The sequence below is a fragment of the Mobula hypostoma genome, chromosome 28 (genome assembly GCF_963921235.1).
Source record: "Mobula hypostoma chromosome 28, sMobHyp1.1, whole genome shotgun sequence".
Taxonomy (NCBI): domain Eukaryota; kingdom Metazoa; phylum Chordata; class Chondrichthyes; order Myliobatiformes; family Myliobatidae; genus Mobula; species Mobula hypostoma.
The window spans coordinates 22,012,796-22,018,795 of record NC_086124.1 but is presented as its reverse complement, the minus strand read 5'-3'; positions in this window follow the sequence as shown (position 1 = coordinate 22,018,795).

Below are 6,000 nucleotides of genomic sequence, written 5' to 3'. Positions count from 1 at the left end.
TGCCTATCACCTGTCCAGCTCTTGGCTCTATCCCTCCCCCTCCTGTCTTCTCCTATCATTTTGGATCTCCCGCTCCCCCTCCAACTTTCAAATCCCTTACTCACTCTTCCTTCAGTTAGTCCTGACGAAGGGTCTCGGCCTGAAACGTCGACTGCACCTCTTCCTACAGATGCTGCCTGGCCTGCTGCGTTCATCATTAAACTGGGCCGGCTGGTGACGCAACGACATTGGCGCTGGACCCAGGATCAGAGGTTCCCAGGTTCGAGTCCAGTCAGGTCCGCTCCCGAGTGCACTTTCCATCCGTGCCGGGTTGAGTGTCGAGATCGCAACTCGACCTCGTAAAATAAAGGGAAAATAACTGCGGAAATGTCTGTGCGCCACACAGTCTCTCTCTCGCTCCGCACCTTGTAAAAAAGCCATGAAAAAGACATCATCACGGACACTGAGATAGCTGTCATAACTTCCCACGGTAGCCTAGTGATTAGCATGACGCTGTTACAACTCAAACTGTCAGGGTTCAGAGTTCATTTCCGGCGTCCTCTGAAAGAAGTTTTGTTTGCCTTACCTGTGGAATGAGTGGGTTTCCCCCGCCAGGTCCTCCCACAGTCCAAAGTCCTACCGGTTGGGAGGTTAATTGTCCATTGTAAATTGCCCCGCGCCTGTCGTTGTTCCTTAGCGGCAACCTTAGTGTTTTTCTTTCTGTCTGTTTTTTTACGAGGCCGAGTTGCTCGCTCGACGCTCAACCCAGCGTCCAAGGAGCCAGCCAGATTCGAACCTGGGACCTCCCGCCTCGAAGTCTGGTGCGGACGCCACGACCCCGGCAGCTGACTGTCCGTGATTAGGCTCGGGTTAGATCAGGTGTGGTTCAAAGGGTCGGGAGGGCGTACTCCACACTGTATCGCCAAATGAATGAAACCCATGAGAGTGACACAGAGTTGCTTTTTTTTGGGGGGGGGGAGTGGTGGGAGGTGACACGGCAGCTTAGCAGTTAGAATGGCACTTCACAGTACGAGCGACCGGAGTTCAATTCCCGCCGCGGCCCGTAAGGAGTTTGTACGTTCTCCCCATGACAGCGTGGGTTTCCTCTGGGTGCTCTGGTTTCCTCCCACAGTCCATAGATGTACTAGTTGGTCATTGTAAATTGTCCCGTGATCAGGCTGGGGTTAAATTGGGGTTTACGGGGCACCACGGCTCGAAGATCAGGAAGGACCTGTTCTGCACTGTATCTCAATAAATAACAGAGAGGTTTCACTGGGCAGAGAATTCCACAGATTCTCTACCCTCATCTCTGTCCTAAATCTATTGCCCTAATCTTGAGGCTCTGTCCCTGGTTCTAGTCTCACCAGTAGAAACAACTTTCTGCCTCTATCTTTCATAATTTTATATGCTTGATAAGTTTCTCTTATGAATTCCAGCGAACATCCCATCAACTCAACCTCAGCTCATAGGCAAACTCTCTTCCCTCCAGAACCAACCCGATGAACCTCCTCCAAGGCCAGTAGATCTTGTTGCATGACTCGCTAAAGGTTGGCTTGCAGGTTGAGCCAGTGGTGAGGAAGGCAAATGCATTCATTTCGAGGGGACTAATTGCCCGTACACCCCCTCCCTCAGGGGCCCAAACAGTCTTTCCCAACGAGGCAACGCACCATCCGCCGAACTGCTGGGGTCACCTATGGTGTCCGGTGCTCCCGAGGTGGCCTCCTGTACATTGGTGAGGCCCATCGTAGGTTCGGGGGGGCCGTTTCGCAGAGCACCTCTGCACCATCTGCCACAAGGCAGACTTCCCGGTAGCCAAACATTTTAATTCCAATTCCCATTTCCGTTCCAACATGTCGGTCCATAGTCTCCTCTTGTCCCATCATGAGGCCAACCTCAGGATGGAGGAGAAACACCTTGTATTCCGTCTGGGTAGCCTCCAACCTGATGGCATGAACATCGATTTCTCCTTCTGGTGAACAATTTCCCACCCCCCCCCTTCCTCTATTCCGCACTCTGACCTTCTCACCTATCTATCACTCCCCCCTGGGTCTTCTCCTCCTTCCCTTTCTCCTATGGTCCACCCCCCTCTCCGATCAGATCCCTTCTTCTCCAGCCCTTGACCTTTCCCACCCACGGCTTCACCGCCATTTAAATAACAATACGATCTTCTAATTCCTTTCTTCCAAACAGCACAACACAGGCCCTTCGGCCCACAATATTGTGCCGACAGTTTAACCTCCTCCAAAATCAGTCTAAACCTTCCCTCCTACATAACCTCCATTTTCCTATCATCCATGTACCCCTCCAAGAGCCTCTTAAGTATCTCTCATGTACCTGCCTCTACTGCCACCCCTGGCTGCACGTTCCACACACCCACTACACTCTGTGTGAAAGAAATCTACCTCTGATATTACCCGCCCCCCCAATACCTTTCTCCAATCACCTTAAAATTATGCCCCCTCCTATTAAACATTTCCACCCTGGGAAAGGTCTCTGGCTGTCCACTCGATCAATGCCTCTTATCATCTTGTTCACCTCCATCAAGTCACCTCTCATCCTCCTTCACTCCACAGAGAAAAGACCCAGCTCACTCAACCTATCTTCATAAGACATGCTCTTTAATCCAGGCAGAATCCTGGTAAATCCCCTCTGCACCCTCTCTAAAGCTACCACATCCTTCCTATAATGAGACGACCAGAACTGAGCACAATACCGGACTCTCTGACGGTGGCGTCTGAAAAGAGGATGCTGTCTAAGTTGCATGCCATCTTGGACAATGTCTCCCATCCACTACATAATGTACTGGGTGGACACAGGAGTACATTCAGCCAGAGACTCATTCCACCGAGATGCAACACAGAGCGTCATAGGAAGTCATTCCTGCCTGTGGCCATCAAACTTTACAACTCCTCCCTTGGAGGGTCAGACACCCTGAGCCAATAGGCTGGTCCTGGACTTATTTCATAATTTACATATTATTATTTAATTATTTATGGTTTTACATTGCTATATTTATACTCTATTCTTGGTTGGTGCAACTGTAACGAAACCCAATTTCCCTCGGGATCAATAAAGTATGTCTATCTATCTATCTATCTATAATACTTCCAGGCGTGGTCAAGCTAGAGTTTTATGGAGCTTCAATGTTACCTTGTGGCTCTTGAACTCAACCTCCCCAACTACCGAAGGCCAACACACCATATGCCTTCTTAACCTCTCTATCAACTTGTGTGGCAACTTTGAGGGATCTCTGGACGTGGACCCCAAGGTCCACATTCCTCCACAATGCCAAGAATCCTGCCATTCACCCTGTATTCTACCTTCAATATGAACTCAATGACGTAGAAGATCTCAAAGGTTTGGTGGGCAGACGTTAGCTTCTATGTCTGGAGAGAGGGCCCCCATCAGGGACGGTGACAAGAGGGCAGATATTTCTCTCTGCTGAACTTTCCCCAACTCGAAGGGTGGTGGGGAGCGGGGAGTGTGGGTGTTAGAGCAAGGGGGCGGGGAGCGGAGACGGCTTGTTGATCGGCAAGTTGGTGGGAAGGGTGTGCATGAAATGGGAGGGATCTGAGTCCATATTCAGTGTGAGGGCATCAGTGGGAAAGGGAGGGCCTCAGCATGGAGAAGCTCTCAGTGAAGAGCAGGGGGCGGAGAGGGCCCCAGTGTGGAGAAGAAGGTGAGGGGCCCCCAGTGTGGAGCAGAGGGTGGAGAGGGCCCCAGTGTGGAGCAGAGTGTGGAGAGAGCCCCAGTGTGGAGCAGAGGACGAAGCGGGCCCCAGTGTGGAGCAGGGGGGCTGAGATGGCCCCAGTGTGGAGAAGAGGGTGAGAGGCCCCCAGTGCGTAGCAGGAGATGGGGCAGTGGAGCAGTGGGAGGGAAGGAGCCCCAGCGTGGAGCACAGAGTGGCAAAGAGCCCTAGCATGGAGCAAAAGGCAGGAAGGGCCCCCAGCAGATGCATAGAGCAAAAGGTGCGAGGTGTGGAGCAGAAGTTGGGGATGAGCCCCAATGCAGTTGGAGAAGGTTCCAGGACAGAGTAAAGCATTTGGAGGGGCCCTGAATGGAGCAGAGGTTGGGGAAGAGACCCAGAAGGGCATAGAAAGTAGCAACAGGGGAGGTAGGCCCCAGCACGGAGCAGCGGAAAGGAGGGCCTAGCGCGCAGGGAAGCCACAGAATCAAGATGACAGAGTTGTGGAGGTGTTGTCAAATAATCTGGTGGACCCCCGCATCATGGGACCCCAACGGGGGGAGGGAGTTGATAAGAATGAGGTGGGGGTGTACTGTGAACTCAGATGCAGTTCCAACTGCAAACAGCAGGGGCAGCCCCGGGCAGCAATCGCACAGGGTACCCAGTGACCCCTCTCCCCCAGCGCCCTGTGTCACTGACTGTATCCCCACCAACATTAATTGGACTCCCTCAGACCATCCCTCAGTGACCCCTCTCCCCCAGCACCCTGTGTCACTGATTGTATCCCCACTGGTTAATCCAGCTCCCTCACCCCCAGTGCCCTGTGTCACTGACTATATCCCCATTGATGTTAATCACTCTCCCTCACACTGTCCCTCAGTTACCCCTCTCCCCCAGCGCCCTGTGTCACTGATGTTAATTCCTCTCCCTCACACCGTGTTCGGTAACCCCTCTCCCCCAGCGCACTGATTAAACCTTCCTTCCTGCTGTTCGTGCAGCCCCAGATGAGACTCTCTCTCTCACTCTCTCTGACGCAGGCAACTTCTGACACACTGTCCCACTGGGGACATTTCACACAGACCAGCCCAGACAAGAGCGTCTCTGCAGTGAGAGCAGCGACTGTGTGGCTTGGTAATTCCCTGCCTCCCTGCTCCTCAGCACCTCCCTCGCCTGCACCAAATCAACCACTTTTACACTGGCCTCACATTTGACAAGGTCCCTCTCACGAGTGAACATTGAAGAAAAAGGTTAATTTATTAAATCGTACTTTTAGTACTTCAGGGGCGCCGCATAGCGTGATGTAGTTCGGGGTGTCGAAGTTCAGAGTTCAGTCCCCCGCGTTCTCTGTGAGGAGTTTGTACGTTCTCCCTGTGACCGCGTGGGTTTCCTCCGGGTGCTCCGGTTTCCTCCCACAGTCCAAAGACTAGTTTGCTAGGGTAATTGGTCATTGTAAATTATCCCAAGATTAGGCTCGGGTTAAATCGGGGTCAGGAAAAGCCTTTTCTGCACTGTATCTCAATAAATAAATGAATTAAAGATCTCCGACTCCAGGCATGTTTCCATATTTCGAGGGCGGCCATTTAAGTCGAGAGGGGGAAGGTTTAAAAGAGGTGCGAGGGACAGGATTGTTCACTCAGAGAGAGGAGAGTGCCTGGAACGTGCTGGTGGAGACAGAGAAGGCAGAGGCAGTTTAGAATCTCCTGGGTGGATGTAGTTCCTTCGCTGTAATGGAAGGGTTTTGGCCCGAAACGCTGACTGTACTTTTTTCCATAGATGCTGCCTGGCCTACTGAGTTCCTCCAGCATTTTATGTGTGCTGTTTGGATTTCCAGCTTCTGCAGATTCTCTCCTGTTTGTTCAGTTCCTTAATGTTGTTATAGCCGGGGTCTGTATTGGGGAATAATCTCCCACTACCTATTAAATGCTCCCAGCGGTGTGCGTCTCAGGTAGTCTCTGACAACCAAGTCCAGCTCCTGACCTTCACGTGTGCCTCAGCCACTAAGCCCGGCGGAGCTGTTTCTACTGAGAGGAGAAGGGGCAAAGGCAGGTTACTGGCGCCTCAAAACCCGTCGCTTTGGGCAGATGGGCCTCGTCAGCTGCGGTTGGCAGCTCATCTCGGAGAAGGAAAACTCTGATCTCAAACCTCTTCTGCCTTGCGGCTACACCCACTCATGGGGAAGGCTTCGGGAGTAAACCCCGAGGGTAAAATCATGAGCCGGAATCCCTTAAGGCAGTTCTATGTTGAGTTCAACGCCAACTGGAAACTCCTGCAACAGTGCTGCTGCTAAACCATATTGGTCTCTGCCGTACCTTTTGACTCATCGGCTGCGTGGAGAG